Below are 20,884 nucleotides of genomic sequence, written 5' to 3' on the forward strand. Positions count from 1 at the left end.
ACTGAGGCAAAAAGACAAAACCATAAAGACAAATTGTGTAATACCCAAAAATCTATACCATAGTCATATGTTACATCAGTTAAGGTCCAATGTAGAAAATAGCCCATGGCAAGGGGCCCAAATGGAAGAATTTAATACAAGACACTAGTCACAAATTTGTTGACATTATTAACAGCTGGGTGACCATGTCAGAAATCTGCTGAGCTAGAGGAGACAAGGAAAGAGGTGATAAAGAACAAGAGTCAGGTCTCCTGGTGTCAACTGGCAAGAGAGGACCAGCTGGCTGGATATGGGGCTGCTGAGGAGAGGCAGCCTCTGTCGAGGACAATATCAGGAGTGAGAGGTAGAGAGGAGGGAGCAAACATCCTGGCTTTCTGTTTCTTGGCATAACTTACTGTTGACCAAACCTAAATGGCATCCAGTTAGCCAAAACTCCTGGGAAACATGGAAGGTTGTGGAATGTATCTGAGGATAAACAGCAAGTGATAGACATATATATAAAAAAAAAAGGAAAAGGCAATTTAAAAATTAATATGAACTTAGTAACAATTAGGATGATTTAAACACAAACAAAAACCAAAAGAGCTATATTTACTCACAAACAATAGGACCAATATGTGTGTGTCCTAGTTGTTCAAGAGGCCTTGGTGTTATTTCTGGGTTCCTACATCCCTCCCCAGGGGTGCACAACCAAAAGGCTGGTGCTTCCTCTACTGGTTGATTAAACAGCCAGAACACCTCACCACAACCACTCTCTCTTTTTATTTTCAGTTTTGTGATGGTTGGATGTTAGACAGTAACATAATGACATACTGAGAAGAAAAAGTATAATCCTCTTATGTTTGCACGGTATTGGTGCCCTTTGGAAAATCTGATTAGCTCTTTTTAATTACCGTGGACCCTTTTAGCACTTAGCTGGTAAATAACTAAGTCTAATTAAGATTCTCGGTATGCCTGGGAAATAGCATTTATTTCATTGTCTGTCCTCTCAGCTACAGTGGCTCCAGAGTTCAGCACCACATGATGTGAGTCACATCACTTCCTCATCACCCTCTTTTCCATTTGTGCTCTGCCTCCTTCCTCTTGACCATAAATTATCTCTACCTGGAGGAGTAGGACGCTAACTTAATTATGTAATCTGGCATAAAAGGAACACTGAGGAGGGGGAGATGCATTCCCCAGATAGTCCCTAACTAGCTCTGTGGATGCCCAAGATCTTTTCCTCTTTGGGGGTTGAAGCACATCACTTCCAAATTAAGTGGGAGCGAATGTTCCCACTTATGTTCCCACCATAAGGAAGCATCTAAAGAGCTGGAGAAAAAATAAAAGCAACTTCCCCCATCCCCAGGGCTGGAATTTAATTTTTTTTTTTAATTTAATTTTTTTTTTTTTGGTACTGGAGATTGAGCCTAGGGGCATTTACTGGAGATTGAGCCTAGGAGCATTTACCACTGAGTTACATATCCCTTTTTATTTTGAGACAGGTCTCACTAAGTTGCTGAGTCTTGTAAGTTGTGGAAGCTGGCATGGATATCAAGATATTCCTGCCATGGGGCTGGGGATGTGGCTCAAGCGGTAGCGCGCTTGCCTGGCATGCGTGCGGCCCGGGTTCGATCCTCAGCACCACATACAAACAAAGATGTTGTGTCCGCTGAAAACTAATAAAATAAAGTAAAATAAAATTCTCTCTCTCTCTTAAAAAAAATATTCCTGCCTCAGTCTCCCAACTGCATGGGATTACAGGAGAATACTACTGCATCCAGAAAGGAACAGGGATGGGTATCTGTTTGAATGTTGTCTCATTCCCAGCACGTAGAGTGACAGCTGGCCCATAGTGAGACTGCAATATGTCTTTAAGAACAGAAGAAATCCAAGTGTTTTTCCCAGGCAGCTGAGTATGACTTTGTGGAGTTGGAGCCATAGTTCCCCCTCCAGAGCAAGCTCACACAGCCTCACATGGCTGTTACCCAGAAACCCCCAAATTTTTAATTTCCTAGAGCCCCAGATGATCAGCACATTAACTGCGCAAATTTCTGGAAGAGCTGAAGTTCATCTCCATGCTCCTCTGGTTTTGGTGCATATGCATGCTCTCATAGCATATATTTGCATGCACTATGGTCCAGAGTATGTGCCTAGGACAATAAGGCATCAGGAAAAGCATCCTAGAGTACTATCAACACAAACTGCAGCTGTAACTTCGCCAAACACCAATGAGGGCGTTGCGCCTTAGTTTTTAGGGAGTATCATTGAGGTTTTCACAATATATAGTGACAACAAAGATTTACAAAACACATGAAAGCAGGTGAAAAAAAATCTCCTCTGGAGAGTAGGATGCTCTTCTAATCCCCTTTGCGCCAGCTGCCGTGAAGCAAGTCGGCGGCAGAGGGCAGCAGAGCACTCTGTTTCGAGGTTTATTAGGCAGACCCGGCCTAAGCTCCCTGAAGTAGAGCTCACACTAGCAAGTTTTGCCAAGGCGCGCGAGCCCCACTCCTTTATATAACCACTAGACAATGAAATCGATAGGGTCTCAAGTGAGTCCCAGCTCAGGCCTGATGGAGAAGCGTGCCGTGTGAGCCACCTCTGCCTTTCCTCCAGTGGCAGAGGTTGGGTAGAACTAAGGTCAGACAAGTTCTCTGGTTCTCCATTTCCCATCTGCATGACCAAAGAGTGAAGCAGTCTCCTGGGAAGTCCACTTGAGAGTTATGAGGGTGGACAGCTTGTAGCCAGTGAGTAATGCCTTGAGTTTAAACTTAGTTGCTTGTTTTTATGAAGACGAGGAGTCACACCCTCTGATTCTTTTGGACCCTGGAGTGACAGCTGATTCTTTTGGACCCAGAACTGTAGTCCCTCACCTGAAGCTCAGAACTCTGCATGCACAAAGCCTTGGGTGTCTCCTTCCTCACCCCCCTCTCTCTCTTCCCCCCCCCCCCCGTGTGTGTGTGTGTGTGTGTGTGTGTGTGGTGCTGGATATGATCAGATTGACCTTCTTCCTCCACACTTCTATCAGTGCGGAGATGAGCACCGTGGAAATATCTGACAACAGGAAAGAAAAGACAAAGGCCAGGTGCAAGCCCTGGAAGAAAGTGAATCCTATTGTGAGTGAATTTCATTGTTTTTTTGTTTCTAAAAATGTCACTACCCTTAAATGGTCTTCTGAGCTTCTTCTAATTAACTTTTTTTTTTCTGGTTTCAAGTGCAGTTGAGCATCTTTTCATGTTAGTCTTTTGACTTTGCTTCTGAAATTTATTTCATTTGACTGTGTTCAGAATTGATATCCTCATTCACATTCAAGATTTAAAAAAAAATAGAAATTTTCTACCAGTTTATTAACTGCTATATTCTTATTAAACAGATGTGCTAAATTGAAATTAAAATGTTGCTATCCTTAAACTGTGGGTGTCAAGCTTCCTTAAATGATACACAGAGCCACAGGAGGGACAGTGACACACTACTTGTAGAAATCAATGATGAGCCAGATCTGGTGATGCACACCAGTAATCCCTACCACTCAGGAGGCTGAGGCAGGAGGATCACAAATTTGAGGCCAGCCTTAGCAATTTAGTGAGGCCCTAAGCAACTTAGTGAGAACTCATCTCAAAATAAAAAAATAAATAGGGCTAGAAATGTGGCTTAGTGGTTAAGCACCCCTGGGTTCAATCCCTGGCCAAAAGGAAAAACAAAAACAAAAGAAATCAAAGGAAAGTCCTTTGTATTCATGCTGCCACCATTTCCTGGTATTTGTCCAGCCTGTCTGCCTAGCCCTCTCCTCCCTGACCCTCTGCCAGAAGCTGAGCTGCTACCTTGATGCTTTCCTCTTCTTCCTGACCTTTCCTCAGACACTGAGAGCAACTGAGTCCTGGTTCCAGCCACAAGAAGATAAGAAAGAAGCTCGTCAGCTCAGAGTTAAATCAATCCAGGTGGTGATTTTCATGCCCACGAAGCATTTTGTTGTACACTTGCATTCCAGGGGATGGTGTCCTGCTTTATACCCTAACTTTCTCATAACCCTGCACTTTTTGGGCTGTCAACCTCACTGCTTTGATTCTGCTCATGCCCTGTGTCTTGATATCCAGGAACTTGATTCTCAGGAACTCCTTCTACTTCCCCAGGTTGTCTCATTCACAGTGCTAAAGTTGGTGCCAGCTGTGAGACCCGGGGCAACTTTGACTTTTATTTATTTATTGTTAACGTCTGTTTCTTGGAGAAACTCAAAGCATTCCTTGGTCCAAGGTCTATTCAACAGAGGTCAGATTGAAAGTGGCCCACAGATCCAGAGAGAGAATGATGCTAGGGGAATCCAAACAGGGAAGTTTGGGGCTTCTTGCCCATATGCTTTATCAGTTCCTGCTCAAGGTAGTAGGGGCCCAGGTGGGGTGCCTCTCTCTGGCACCAGCAGTGGCCTGCTTTGCACAATTCTGAATTCATCTCTAGTCATTCAAGCAAATTTCACATCTTTGGTCTTTGTTGTGTGTGTGCTACTAGGGACTGAATCCAGGAGCACTTTACCACTGAGCGACCTCCCCAGTCCTTTTTATTTTTTGAGACAGAGTCTCACTAAATTGCTTAATGTCTTTCTAAATTGCTGAGGCTGGCCTGGAACTTGTGATTCTCCTGCTTCAGTCTCCAGAGTCTCTGGGATTACAGGCATGCACCACTGTGTGCAGGTAACCTACCATCCGTAGACAAGAATTTTGAACAGAAGTCATCCTGAGACATTAGTTTGTAGTCTTAATGTCACCATTAATGCCCACAGTGCAGCCTGAGGACTGTCTCAGCTCCTCCAATAAAGTGGGGATTGTCCAAGGCTCCCTCCCTCCTGAGCAGCATGCACATCAAAGTTAGTTCAAGAGTGCACCAGAAAAGGAAAGCCATTGGGATTCTTAAAATAGGAAGTCCAAGAAATATTCCATTAAAATTGCCCAATCTAAGGTGACTCAAGCTCAAAGTAAATGAAAAGTTCAGGCAGGGATAATCCCACCAACATACTCAGTAAGTAAGCTATTTCCAGATCGAACACACCTGACCTCCAACTTTGTTTTTGCATTACAGGCAGCAGGCGAAGGGAGGGAGAGGGTCTGTTGGTATTTAAACCCAAGCCATTGACTGAAACTGTTCCCAAAACAAGTCTCCTCTATTGCTGCTGTCTGGCTGTCCTCTTCCAGGTCATTTCCCCAAATTTAGGCCAGTGCCATTTAACAGAACTTTTTGTCATGGTAGAAGTCCTCCATAACTGCTTGCTCAATAAGGTAGCCACCTACCAAATGTGGCCACTGAGCACTTGGAACGTAGCTATCCTTAAAACGTCAGTGATTTATGATTAACAAGTAAATATGGAAACAGCCATACATAGCTGATGACTATTGTAGTGGATGGTGTTATTCAAGACTATTAAAGCTCCTGGCTTATTGTCCTTCCCTTCAATATTGCATCTGTCAAAATTCTAATAGCTTCAACATGCTCATGCAGGATCCCTGCTTCACCCAGGCCTCTCAGTTCCTGAACCCTTTCCCTACTGATCTTGTAGAGAGTAGGATGCTCTCTGATCTTGCACATTTTCTTAATTTCATCTGAGACCTTGTCATTAGCCATAACTAGAGCTCTGTTGCCTCATTTTCAAACGTCCCAGTTTTTAGCTTACTACTACCACTAAAATTCCAAGTCCAGGTACCCTCCATGCCCACTGGGATATCCATTTTATCCATCCTGCAGCACTGGGTCTTGTTGGTGCTGAATATCCTTGCATTATTTTAATATTTTTGAGCTTTGCTTTAAAAAGCAGCTAGGGAGATGGTTTTTGATCATCTGTAATCTTGTTTTCCTCATGTTGTTTATAGAATGCATGCATTTTTAAATTGGTACTCAATCATTGTATATATTTTGGGGGTAGAGTGGCATTTAAACGCATGTACACAATATGTAGCAATCACATATGGGTAATTGGCATATCTGTGACATATTTTTTTTTGTTCTGGGAACATTCAAAATCCTGTTAGCTATTTTGAAGTATTCAATTAATTATCTAATGTAGTTATCTTAACAAACTAGAACACTAGAACATTATTTCTTTTTAAAATTGATTTTTAAAAAAATAAATGTCAGAAGAATGCATTACAATTCTTAATATATGTATATACCACAATTTTTCATATCTCTGGTTGTATATGAAGTATGCTGACACCAATTCATGTCTTCATACATGTACTTTGGATAATGATGTCCATCACCTTCCAGCATCCTTGCTAATCCCCTGCCTCCCTCCTTTTCCCTCCCACCTCTCTGACCTATTTAGAATTTATCTATTCCTCCCATGCTCCCCCTCCCTACCCCACTATGAGTCAGCCTCCTTACATCAAAGAAAACATTCAGCATTTGTTTTTTTGGGATTGGCTAATTTCGCTTAGCATTATCTTCTCCAATGCCATGATTTTATTCTCTTTTATTGCTGAGTAAAATTCCATGTGTGTGTGTGTGTGTATATATATATGTATATATATATATATATATATATATATATATATATATATGCCACATTTTTTTTATCCATTCATCCACTGAAGCGCATCTAGGTTGGCTCCACAGTTTAGCTATTATGAATTGTGCTGCTATAAACATTGATGTGCCTGTGTCCCTGTAATATGCTGTTTTTAAGTCTTTTGGGTATACACTGAGGAGAGGGATAGCTGGGTCAAATGGTGGTTCCATTCCCAGATTTCCAAGGAATCTCCATACTGCTTCCCATATTGTCTGCACCAATTTTCAGTCCCACCAGCAATGTATCAGTGTGCCTTTTTCCCCATATCCTCGCCAGCACTTAACTGTTGTTTATCTTCATAATAGCTGCCATTCTGACTGGAGTGAGATGGTATCTTAGAGTAGTTTTGATTTGCATTTCTCTAATTGCTAGAGATGATGAACATTTTTTTTTCATATATTTGTTGATTGATTGTATATCCTCTTCTGAGAATTATCTGTTCAGGTCCTTGTTCCATTTAGAATATTAGTTCTTGTTCTTATCCAACTATATACCTGTATTCATTAAACAACCTCTATCTTTTCCTTCCATCCCTACAACCTTCCCAGGCTCTGGCAACTACCACTCTATTCTCCACTTATTTGAGATCAACATTTACTCCCACATATAAATGAGGACATGCAGCTCTTGTTTTTCAGCTTTTCTAGATGAGGCCAGACCAACCAATTTCGCTCCACTCCTCAGGCATTGTCCTTCTGAATTCTCTGCCGATGCCCTGAGTACTAGGAAGATGGTGGGACATTAAGTCTTCTTGTCCTGTGTGAGCTCTACAGGTTGTTCCCTTTTCTCCTTTCTGGGGGTTCAGCTTCAACCTTGATATTACCTTAGGTTGTTTTCTGTTGCAGTTACAGAGTACCACAGGCTATGTAATTTATTTAGATCACAGTTCTGGAGATTCAAGTTCAAGGTGCTGAATATGGCAAGGTCCTTTTGCAGTGGGGTTTGGGGGATCACGTTGTGACCCAGAACAAGCAAGCCAGAAAGAGCTTGCTTTTCTAGCAAAGCCACTCTTTCCATAACTACTAGCATTTTAATCCATAGGTATAGCCCATTAATGAGAGCAAAGCTCTCCTGACCTAATCACCTCTTAAAGGTTCTTCTTGGTCCCATCTCTTAATATCTCACAAAGGGGTCAATTTTCAACATGAGTTTTGGTAAAGATACTCCAACCATAGCAGGGACTTTCCTCATATTCAAGTACACACAGCTGGAGATGTAAGCGACCTTCTGAAGCTCTCTGCAGCTCCCTGAAGCTCTCTTTGTGTGCAGAATCCACTCTGGGTCTCTGCCTTGGCTTCTGTGGCATCCTCAGATTTTCAGTTCAATCTCTTCAACTCAGATTGTGAGAATTGTCTAGATTCTCCCATCCTGTGCAGCTAGTATGGGTTCAACTTGTCTATTTCTCTCTCTCTCTGAGATTACTATCAGTAGCGTATATTTCTCTATATCTAAACAACACTGTCTTATCTCTGTATGTGTCTCTCTATCATCCATCCATCTCAGTGAGAGAGACAGACTACCTATCATTTTTATTCCTTTTTTCCATCTCTAGCTTTCATACAGAAAAAGACACTTGACCCTTGACTTTCTGAATCTGCTTATTTACTTAGCATGATGTTCTCCAGTTTCATCCATTTATCAGAAAATGACAAAATTTCATTCTTTTTTTAATAAGTTAGTAAAATTTTATTATGTATATATACCACATTTTCTTTATCCATTCATCTAGTGAGGGGCACCTAGGCTCGTTTTGTAACTTGGCTATTGTGGATTGGGCTGCTATAAAATTAGGTATGCATGTATCCTTATAGTTTGCTGATTTTAGTTCTCTTGGATAAACACCAGGGAGTGGGATATCTGGGTCATATGGTGGTTCCATTCCTAGTTTTCACTGTTTTTTTAGTTGTTAAAGGTAGGAGGAAAAATCTGGTCCCTGTTACTCCATGTTAGTTGGATGTAGAAATCTTAATTTTTACTCTTCTTCACACTTCTTATTACTCAGCTCAACTCTCATGGTCAATTACTATAAACACTGCCTTGTTCTTTTCTTCTAGCTTGGCAAACCGCATCCCTGGATCAATCCAATTCTCTGTTTCTTGCCTCCCTCTGTGCAGTAGAACATGCCTGTGGAGAAACACACCATGGAGACAGGTCTGGCTTTTACTTCCTGGCCACGAGTCCCTGTGGGTTGTTCATGCTACCTGTCAAATGGCATTGTATATCTCAAATACAACCTCTCTTATGCTTTTCTAAATACCTTCTCCTTGCTTCTCAACCCCCCGCCCCCCATATCTCCACCCTCATATTCTCTCTCAGCTCTCAACTTTACTGGAAAATCATGAGTGACCAGCTAAGTTCCAGGATAATTTCTGTCGTCTTTACATGTCTACCTTCCCCTGTACCTTCTTGCTTCTTTCAGAGATGAACACCATGCTCCTGTCTAATGCATGAGATCTCATCTTTCTCACAATGGAGACTCTGTCCCCTCTATCCTTTGAGTCCAATGGCTTGGACCCATGGCCAATCATCTTCTTTCCATTGGATCATTTCTGCCACCCAACATCTTTCCTCTTATCTAAAATAACTCTCATGATCCTCTTCCTCCAGCTACTGCAATATTTTCTTGTTTCTTGTTTGAAACAAAACCTTTTGAAAGACTTCATTTGCTGACATTAATTTATCTTCTCTGAAATTTTTTTTCATCTTATTCTAATCTGCAATATCCACTTAAAACGGCTCTTGTTGGCTGGGCTCAATGGAACATGCCTGTTATCCCAGTGGTTTGCAAGGCTTTATGAAGCAGGAGGGCTGCAAGTTCAGACACTTAATGAGACCCTGTCTCAAAATTTAAAAAATAAACAGGATTGGGGATGTAGGGGGAAAAAACAGCTCTTGTCAAGATCACCATGACTACCATGTTTCTAAAGCCAAGAGTCTTCACTCTTCTTAACTCATTGCAGCATTTGACTTACTGAGGTAAGTCTCCTTGAAATATTTTCTGCACTTGGCTTTGAGGACATCAAATGCTCCCTGGCTTTCCTTCTCAGGTTTCTTCTCTTGTCCATGACCTTGTTATGTGGAGTGACTCAGACTCAGTGCTCTGTTCTCGTCTTCATAAATACCCTCTCCTTTAATGATGCCATTCATTCTCATGGCTTTAAATGCCATCAATATGATGTCACCCCCATGCTTGTGCAGGCAGGCATGTGTGCATGTGAGCATGTGTACATGTTTGCATGCATATATGTGTGTATATTCATCTGCATGAGTACACATGTGCCTGTATATACGTTGTGAATGTTTTGAACTATAGGAAAAGAGTAATTACAGATGGGGGCCTGGGCAAGAGAACTCTGCTTTTCAGGAGTGATGGCCACTTGAGACTGAGTGAGGCAGGGCAGTAGTGGGGAGTGCTGGCATCAGCAGTTGATTTAATAATGTCGCTCACCTCTGCTAATTAATATGCATGTCAAAATAAAAGGGAAATGAAAATGACTCTGCAGCAAAGGGAGTGGGATGGGATTGGCCAAGCTGTGTAGCTCCAGATGAATTGCCAAAGCTCTCTGCTCCTCTTCCGGGCTCCAAATTCAGTAGGATGATGGTGGAGGTGACACACACAGATCCGTCCATCTTCCTTCTCCTATTCACAGCTCTGAGCCAGCTATGCTTTGCTGGCATTCAATTCCAGGGAGATCAGAGAATCCCCAGCTTCTTTCCCAGAAAAATCTGTTCAAAAATTTTACCAGCTTGCAGCAGAACAGGGCAGCTCTACTGGGCTTCATCAAGAAAGGCACCAGAGACCACAGCAAACGGATTCTTACCTTATAAGTGTTCTATCTGAGCGCTTGTTCTCATTGAACTATTGTTTGCTTTGTAAGGCTTGTAACTAACCAGTCACAGTGACACACACCTATAATCCCAGCTGCTCAGGAGGCTGAGACAGGAGGATCGTGAGTTCAAAGCCAGCCACAGCAACAGTGAGGTGCTAAGCAACTTAGTGAGACACTGTCTCTTAAAAAAAAAAAAAAATATATATATATATATATATATATATATATATATATATACACACACACACACACAAAACAGGGCTGGGGATGTGGTTCAGTGGTCGAGTGCCCATGAGTTTGATCCCTGGCACAAAAAAAAAAAAAAAAAAGAATCAGAAAGGCATGTAACTAAGTTAGGAAGCAAAGGGAAGAGTTTGTCCACAGCCCAGAGTGGAGAAGGGCCCCCTGATGGCAGATTGAAATGGTTTAGATGCTTTGGTCTCCATAGATGGATCTTGAATTGCAGTGGAATTGTATATGATACAAATAATGGAGATTGTTTTTTCTCATCATACCAGAACAATAGACCTAGGAAGCATCCCAGAAGCTTCTGAAGAATTCTTTACTTTGTTTTTTTTTTTTTTTTTTTTTTTTTTTTTAAAGAGAGAGGTGAGAGAGAGAGAATTTTTGATATTTATTTTTTAGCTTTTTGGCAGACACAACATCTTTGTTTGTATGTGGTGCTGAGGATCGAACCCGGGCCGCACGCATGCCAGGCGAGCGCGCTACCGCTTGAGCCACATCCCCAGCCCCCGAATTCTTTACTTTGAATTAAAAAAAAGGTGGGGTCTAGAATTGTGGCTCAGTGGTAGCACGCTTGCCTGGCATGTGTGAGGCACTGAGTTCAATTCTCAGCACCACATATAAATAAATAAAATAAAGGTTTAAAAGAAATTTAAAAAAATGGCGGGGAGTACCAAGGCAAATATAATGCAATACATCAGTTTCATTAAAAATGCTTCTTTTACAGCACATGTCTATAATTTCCCTGCTTGGGAGGCTGAGGCAGGAATTGCATGTTCAAGGCCAGCACTACAACTTAGAGAGACGAGTCTCAAAATGAAAAAAAAAAAAAAAAGTAAAAAGGGCTTTGGATAGCTTAATGGTCAGACATCCCTGAGTTCAATCCCCAGAACTCAGGGGAGTGGGGGTTGGGGGAGCTTCCTTTACCTCCTACATATACAGAGACTGACATCTCCACCCTACTATTGTTGGGGTGGGGACACATAACCATGCTCTGGAAGTGGGTATAAGTGATATACCTTGACCCAAATATCCCTTGAGATCTCTCTCTCTCTCTCTCTCTCTCGCTCTCTCTCTCTCTCTCTTTCTCTTGCCTAACTGCCCAAACCATGACAGAGGGGTTTCTTAAGACTCTAGAGAAAGGCAGAGTGACAAGGTGGAAGGATAGCAGATCTCTAGAGGATTTTGTGGAGGACAGCCATTCTCCCATTTCTTGTCTAACCATTCCACTGACCCAGAGTGGACAGACAATAAGGGAAAACCTTCCCAGTGTGCTAAGTCTCATACCTATTTCCCAAGGCAGCTGTGACAAAGTGCCATTTCTACAGGCTGCTTGGACCATCTTCTCTGTGATAGCTCTTGGGAAGAATCATCCCTTGCCTCTTTAAAAATGTTTCTTTCTTTTAATACTTTTTTAGTTGTCAATTGACCTTTATTTTATTTATTTATATGCAGTGCTGAGAATCTAACCCAGGGCCTCACATGTGCTAGGGAAGTGCTCTACCACTAAGCCATAACCCCAGCCCATCCCTTGCCTCTTTTAACATCTGGTGTTTGATGGTGGTCTTTGGCATTCCTTGGTTTATACGTACATTCTTCAGATCTCTGCATCTTTTCTTGCATGATGTTGTCATGGGTATCTATGCATATGTCCGAAGTTTCCTTTTCTAATCCAGTCATGAGTCAGAATCCTTCTTAATCCCATATGACCTCATCTTAACTTGATTATATCTGCAGAGACCTGTTTCAAAATAAGGTTATATTCACAAGAATTAGGATTTGAACATATCTTTTGAGGGTTATAATTCAACCAGTTATAGTCTCTAAAACTTGGAGCTTGTTTGTTACAGCACCTGGTGTTACTTGCTCTTACTAAAACACATTTGGCATTGGTCCCAACCAAGGAATTATTTCCTCTAGGAAGCCCTTCCTGACTTTCTATCCCCAAATCTAGATTGGTTGCTGCTTTCATAGCACGAATTTCATGCTGCCTCCAACTTCTCTAATCAAAGAACTAACCAACCTGTGCTGTAATATCCTGTTTATTTAGACAGGTAAACTTCTTAGCTTCTCCTCTACCATACTGCTCATTTCACAGAGGTAGGAATCCTACCTTTCCTGCTCTTCACTATATATCCTGTACCTGGCACCTAGGAAGTTCCCTAATAAATATATTTCAAAGGAATAAGTGGATGCTGTAAATAGGACTGGATACTCTGGTACAAGCATCCTTAGGTCAATTTTCTACTTCTAAGAATCTTTTGATGGTGGTGAATAGCCTGGCTAGCCACTGACTCCGTCTCCCTCTCACTTTCCTTGTCTTTCTGCTTCATTTATAATGGTGAAAATCCTTGCACATACCCACATATTAATAATGTTTGAAAAATGTGTCTTCCTCTGGATTACAGCCGATCATCTCCAACCCCTCCCCTCTAGAACAAGATTTTTCCACTCAATAGAAGTTGTGGTCTAGTTGAATTAATTTTTTTTTCTAAATCCAGCTCCTCATCTATGAGCTGCGTGATGGTGCCCACTCATAGTAAGTGAGTTTCCTCACACAGGCTTGAAACTTCATTCTTCAGTGGCCACATCTCAAACAGTTAGGTAGGAAGTGTTCAGGAGCCCTCAAGGATGGCAGAACCCTAAATGTCACCTTATTCACTAACTGCTATGATTTTTAAAAAATATTTTTTTAGTTATACATGGACACAATATCTTTATTCTGTTTATTCATTTTTATGTGATGTTGAGGATTGAACCCAGTGCTTCACATATGCAAAGTAAGTGCTCTGCCACTGGGCCACAATCCCAGCCCAGCACTATGTTTTTAAGATGAGAAATAAACTTTAGTTTTAGATGAGTTTTAGGTTAACAGAAAAACTGAGCAGAAAATAAAGAGAATTCCTGTCTGTTTCCCCACCCATGCCTAGCATTCCCCCACTATCAGTGGTACATTTGGTACAACTGATGGCTCTACATTGACACATCATTATCACTCAGTGTCTAAGGTTGACCTTAGGGTTCACTCTTGGTGTTGTACATTGTGTGTGTGCGTGTGTAGTATGTGTGTGTGTGTATATGTGAGTATAAATATATATAGTGTGTGTGTATATATGAGTGTGTGTGTATATATATATATATATTTGTAGTATCTTACATAAAATGTTTCACTGCCCTAAAAATTCTCTGTGCTCTCTCTGTCTATTCATCCTTCCCTCTCTGGCAACCACTGATCTTTTTATTGTCTGCATACTATTGACTTTTCCAGAATACTAAAAAGTGAAAATCATATAATATGTAACTTTTTCAGATTAGTTTTATGCATTTAGTTGTATGCATTTAAGGTTCTTCCATGTCTTTCATGGCCTAATGACTCACTTATTTTTAGCACTGAATAACATTCCACTATTTGAAGGTACCAGAGTATATTTGTTCACTCACCTCTGATGGACAGCTTACTTGCTTTCAAATTTTAACAATAATAAATGAAGCTGCTAGAAACATTCATATGCAGATTTTAGTATGGACATAAGCTTCCAGCTCACTTGGCTATATAACAAGGGATATGACTGCTCAATTGTATAGTTTGTAGGAAACTGTGAAAACTGTTTTATAAGGAAGCTGTGCTCTTTTGCATTACTACCAGCAATGAATGAGAGTTCTTGTTTCTCCACATCCTGGCCAGAATTTAATGATGTCAATATTTTGGATTTTGGCCAAATAGGTGTGTAGTGGTGTCTCATATGATGTTGATCATCATTCTATATGCCTTCTTATGATTTATAGCTCTTTTTCAATGAGATGTGTGTTCCACTATTTTTTCCATTTTTAAATTTGGTTGTTTGTTTTATTATTTCTTAGTTTTACAAGTTCTTTGTATATTTTGAATAGCAGTCCTTTATCAAATGTGTCTTTTGAAAACAGTTTCTCCTTGTTTATGATCTGTCTTCTTATTTACCTAACAGTGTCTTTGCAGAGCAGACCTTTTTAATTTTAATAAAGTTTAATGTACCATTTTTTTTTCTTTTGTGGAACATGTCTTTTATAGTGTACATGAAAAAGTAATTGTCATATACCCAAGTTCATCCAGATTTTATTCCATGTTATTTTCAAGGGGTTTTATAATTTAGGTTTGTGATCTATTTTGAGTTAATTTTTGTAAAAAAAAAAATGTAAGTTTTCATTGAGCTTCCCCCTGCCTTTTTTCATAGGGATATCTATTTGTTAAATCATCATTTCTGAAAAGGACTATCTTTTTTTTTTTTTTTTATTTATTTATTTATTTTTTTTTTTAAATTTTTTTTTATTGTTGGTTGTTCAAAACATTACATAGTTCTTGATATATCATCTTTCACACTTTGCTTCAAGTGGGTTATGAACTCCCATTTTTAGCCCATATACAGATTGCAGAATCACATCAATTACACATCCATTGATTTACATATTGCCATACTAGTGACTGTCATGTTCTGCTACCTTTCCTATCCTCTACTATCCCCCCTCCCCTCCCCTCCCCACCCCTCTTCTCTCTCTACCCCCTCTATTGACCTTCATTTCTCCCCCTTGTATTATTTTTCCCTTTCCCCTCATTTCCTCTTGTATGTTCTTTTGTATAACCCTGAGGGTCTCCTTCCATTTCCATGCAATTTCCCTTTTCTCTCCCTTTCCCTCCCACCTCTCATCTCTGTTTAATGTTAATCTTCTTCTCATGCTCTTCGTCCCTACTCTGTTCTTAGTTACTCTCCTTATATCAAAGGAGACATTTGGCATTTGCTTTTTAGGGATTGGCTAGCTTCACTTAGCATAATCTGCTCTAGTGCCATCCATTTCCCTGCAAATTCTATGATTTTGTCATTTTTTAATGCAGAGTAATACTCCATTGTGTATAAATGCCACATTTTTTTAATCCATTCGTCTATTGAAGGGCATCTGGGTTGGTTCCAAAGTCTTGCTATTGTGAATTGAGCTGCTATGAACATCGATGTAGCAGTGTCCCTGTAGCATGCTCTTTTTAGGTCTTTAGGGAATAGACCAAGAAGGGGAATAGCTGGGTCAAATGGTGGTTCCATTCCCAGCTTTCCAAGAAATCTCCATACTGCTTTCCAAATTGGCTGCACCAATTTGCAGTCCCACCAGCAATGTACAAGTGTACCCTTTTCCCCACATCCTCGCCAGCACTTGTTGTTGTTTGACTTCATAATGGCTGCCAATCTTACTGGAGTGAGATGGTATCTTAGGGTGGTTTTGATTTGCATTTCTCTGACTGCTAGAGATGATGAGCATTTTTTCATGTACTTGTTGATTGATTGTATGTCCTCCTCTGAGAAGTGTCTGTTCAGGTCCTTGGCCCATTTGTTGATTGGGTTGTTAGTTATCTTATTGTCTAATTTTTGGAGTTCTTTGTATACTCTGGATATTAGGGCTCTGTCTGAAGTGTGAGGAGTAAAGATTTGTTCCCAGGATGTAGGCTCTCTATTTACCTCTCTTATTGTTTCTTTAGCTGCGAAAAAACTTTTTAGTTTGAGTAAGTCCCATTTGTTGATTCTAGTTGTTAACTTTTGTGCTATGGGTGTCCTATTGAGGAATTTGGAGCCTGACCCCACAGTATGTAGATCGTAGCCAACTTTTTCTTCTATCAGACGGCGTGTCTCTGATTTGATATTAAGCTCCTTGATCCATTTTGAATTAACTTTTGTGCATGGCGAGAGAAAGGGATTCAGTTTCATTTTGTTGCATATGGATTTCCAGTTTTCCCAGCACCATTTGTTGAAGATGCTATCCTTCCTCCATTGCATGTTTTTAGCCCCTTTATCAAATATAAGATAGTTGTAGTTTTGTGGATTGGTTTCTGTGTCCTCTATTCTGTACCATTGGTCCACCCACCTGTTTTGGTACCAGTACCATGCTGTTTTTGTTACTATTGCTCTGTAGTATAGTTTGAAGTCTGGTATCGCTATACCGCCTGATTCACACTTCCTGCTTAGCATTGTTTTTGCTATTCTAGGTCTTTTATTTTTCCATATGAATTTCATGATTGCTTTCTCTATTTCTACAAGAAATGCCGTTGGGATTTTGATTGGCATTGCATTAAACCTATAGAGAACTTTTGGTAATATCGCCATTTTGATGATGTTAGTTCTGCCTATCCATGAACAGGGTATATTTTTCCATCTTCTAAGATCTTCTTCTATTTCTCTCTTTAGGGTTCTGTAGTTTTCATTGTATAAGTCTTTCACCTCTTTTGTTAGGTTGATTCCCAAGTATTTTATTTTGTTTGAAGATATTTTGAATGGAGTGGTTGTCCTCATTTCCATTTCAGAGGATTTGTCGCTGATATACAGGAATGCCTTTGATTTATGCGTGTTGATTTTATATCCTGCCACTTTGCTGAATTCATTTATTAGCTCTAATAGTTTCTTTGTAGAGCCTTTTGGGTCTGCTAGGTATAGAATCATATCATCTGCAAATAGTGATAATTTAAGTTCTTCTTTTCCTATTTTTATGCCTTTAATTTCTTTCGTCTGTCTAATTGCTCTGGCCAGTGTTTCGAGAACTATGTTGAACAGAAGTGGTGAGAGAGGACATCCCTGTCTTGTTCCAGATTTTAGAGGGAATGCCTTCAATTTTTCTCCATTCAGAATGATGCTAGCTTGAGGCTTAGCATAGATTGCTTTTACAATATTGAGGTATGTTCCTGTTATCCCTAGTTTTTCTAGAGTTTTGAACATAAAGGGATGCTGTACTTTGTCGAATGCTTTTTCCGCATCTATCGAGATGATCATATGGTTCTTATTTTTAAGTCTATTGATGTGGTGAATAACATTTATTGATTTCCGTATATTGAACCAGCCTTGCATCCCAGGGATGAATCCTACTTGATCATGGTGCACAATTTTTTTGATATGTTTTTGTATCCGATTCGCCAGAATTTTATTGAGGATTTTTGCATCTAGGTTCATTAGAGATATTGGTCTGAAGTTTTCTTTCTTTGAAGTGTCTTTGTCTGGTTTAGGTATCAGGGTGATGTTGGCCTCGTAGAATGAATTTGGAAGTTCTCCCTCTTTTTCTATTTCCTGAAGTAGCTTGAAAAGTATTGGTATTAGTTCCTCTTTAAAGGTTTTGTAAAATTCTGCTGTATACCCATCCGGTCCTGGGCTTTTCTTAGTTGGTAGTCTTTTGATGGTTTCTTCTATTTCCTCAATTGATATTGGTCTGTTTAGGTTGTCTATATCCTCCTGACTCAATCTGGGCAGATCATATGACTTCAGAAATTTATCGATGCCTTCACTATCTTCTAATTTATTGGAGTATAAGGATTCAAAATAATTTTTGATTATCTTCTGTATTTCTGAAGTGTCTGTTGTGATATTGCCTTTTTCATCCCGTATGCTAGTAATTTGAGTTCTCTCTCTTCTTCTCTTCACTAGCATCGCTAAGGGTCTGTCGATTTTGTTTATTTTTTCAAAGAACCAACTTTTAGTTTTGTCAATTTTTTCAATTGTTTCCTTTGTTTCGATTTCATTAATTTCAGCTCTGATTTTCATTATTTCTTGCCTTCTACTTCTTTTGCTGTTGTTTTGCTCTTCTTTTTCTAGGATTTTGAGATGAAGCATGAGATCATTTATTTGTTGGTTTTTTCTTTTTTTAAGGAATGAACTCCAAGCAATGAATTTTCCTCTTAGAACTGCTTTCAATGTGTCCCACAGAATCCGATATGTTGTGTCTGTGTTTTCATTAATCTCTAAGAATTTTTTAATTTCCTCCTTGATGTCTTCTATAACCCATTGATCATTCAGTAACCTATTGTTCATTCTCCAAGTGATGTATGCTTTTTCCTTCCTTCTTTTATCGTTGATTTTCAGTTTCATTCCATTATGATCAGATAGGATGCATGGTATTATCTCTACTCCTTTATATTGTCTAAGCGTTGCCCTGTGACATAATATATGATCTATTATTGAGAAGGATCCTTGTGCTGCTGAGAAAAAAGTGTAACTGCTTGATGTTGGGTGGTATATTCTATATATGTCAATTAAGTCTAGGTTATTAATTGTGTTATTGAGTTCTATAGTTTCCTTATTCAACTTTTGTTTGGAAGATCTGTCCAGTGGCGAGAGAGGTGTGTTGAAGTCTCCCATGATTATTGTATGGTGGTCTATTAGACTCTTGAACTTGAGAAGAGTTTGTTTGATGAACATAGCTGCACCATTGTTTGGGGCATATATATTTATGATTGTTATGTCTTGTTGGTGTATGGTTCCCTTAAGCAGTATGTAGTGTCCCTCTTTATCCCTTTTGATTAACTTTGGCTTGAAATCTATTTTATTTGATATGAGTATGGACACTCCTGCTTTGAAAAGGACTATCTTTGCTCTGTTGCATTTCCTTTGTTCTTCTGTGAAAAATCAGTTAACTATATTTATGTGGGTTCATTTCTGGGGGCTCTGTTTTCTTCCATTGATCTATCAATATGTTCTTTCATGAATGTCATACTGTCTTGAGGGCTGTAGCTTTATAGCAAGTCTTGGGGGGGGGGTTTGTTAGTCCTCTGACTTAGTTCTTCTCCTTCTGCCAAACTTTAGAATCAGTTTGGAGATATCTAAAAACTGATTTGCTGAGATTCTGATAGAGATTGCATTGAATCTATGGATCAAGTAGAGAAAGACCTGACAACATTGAGTCTTCTTATTCATTGACATAGAATATCTCCATTTACTTTTTTATTTGTTTGATAAAATTATTTTTTGAACTCTTTTATCAGATTTTTGTAGCTTTCCTCATATAGACTTTACACATATTTTGTTAGATTTATACCTAAATATTTCATTGTTGGGGTACTAATGTAAATAATGATTTTATTATTTACATTATATGTGTTTGTATTGTCAAATTTCACTTATTCATTGCTGGTATGTAGGAGAGTGACTGACATTTGTATATTAACCTCACGTCTTTCCGACTTGGTATAATTGTAAATTAATTCAAGGTTTTGTTTATTCTTTCATTTGTTCTGCATAGATAAGTAAAAAAAGACTTTTATTTCTTCCTTTGCAATCTCTATATATTGTCTCCTCTTATTGCCTTTACTAGGTTTTTTAGTGAAATGTTTTAGAGGAGTAGAGAAAGGGCAAGAGGGCACATGCTTGCATTATTCTTGATCTTGGAAGAAATGCTGCTAGTTTCTGAACATTATGTATGATGGTGGATGTGGGTTTTTAAAAAATTTTATTTTATAGATTTTTTTTCAAATTGAGTAAGATCCCTTCTGAGTTTGCTGAAAGCTTTTTTTTTCTTTTTTCATAAAATGACTTTTGGATCTTGTGAAAAAAATTTGTATCTCTACGATTACGTCATGACTTTTTCTTCTTTAACTATTTATGTGGTTGATTATATTAATTGATTTCCAGGCCTTGAACTGCCCTTTCATCTCTGGGGTAAATCCTACGTGGTCTTGGTGTACAATTCTTTTTATACATTTTTAGATTTCAACTTGATGATATTTTGATGAGGGTTTTTCGCACCTATTTTGTAAGGAATATTGTTTTACGTTTTCTTGCAAGATCGTTGACTTTGGTAGTAGGGTGATGCTGGCATCATAGAATGAGTTAAGCAGTTATCTCCTTTGGTTCTGTTTTCTGGAAAACATTATATAAACCTGTATAATTTAGTTACATACAAATAAATATAGCTTAATTATATAGTTTTTTTATATAATTTAATTACTACACCCTGACAATATTTTTAATTATACAGGTTACACAAATATGTATAATTTCTTCCTTCCATTTTGATAAAATTCACCAATGAATCCCTCTAGGACTGATGCTTTCCATTTTGAAGGTTAATAGTTATTGATTCCATTTATTTTCTTTTTCTAGTTTCCTCAGGTGGAATCTTAGACTACTGATTTTAGATATTTCTTTTTTTAAAAAAAAATTATGTGCCTTGAATGCTATAAATTTTTTTCTAAGCACTGCTTTTACTGCATCCCACAAATTTTGATGAGTTACATTTTTATATTCCTTTTTTTTAAAATATTGAAGTTTCTCTTGGACTTTCTTTTTTGACCCATGTGATATTAGAAGTATTTTTTAAATTGCCAAGTATTTGGGGACTTTCCAGCTATTTCCTTTTACTGATTTTTAGTTAGCCCATTGTGGTCTAAGAGCAAATGTTGTATTGTTTCTATTATTTTAAATTTGCTAAGGCAAGTTTAGGGCTCAGAATGTGTTCTACCTTGGTGAAGGGTCAAAGAGAGCTTGACAAGAATGTGTTTTCT

The sequence above is a fragment of the Marmota monax genome, unplaced genomic scaffold, assembly GCF_021218885.2.
Source record: "Marmota monax isolate L192 unplaced genomic scaffold, Marmota_monax_Labrador192_F-V1.1 WCK01_AAM20220418_F8-fsc00005, whole genome shotgun sequence".
Taxonomy (NCBI): Eukaryota; Metazoa; Chordata; class Mammalia; order Rodentia; family Sciuridae; genus Marmota; species Marmota monax.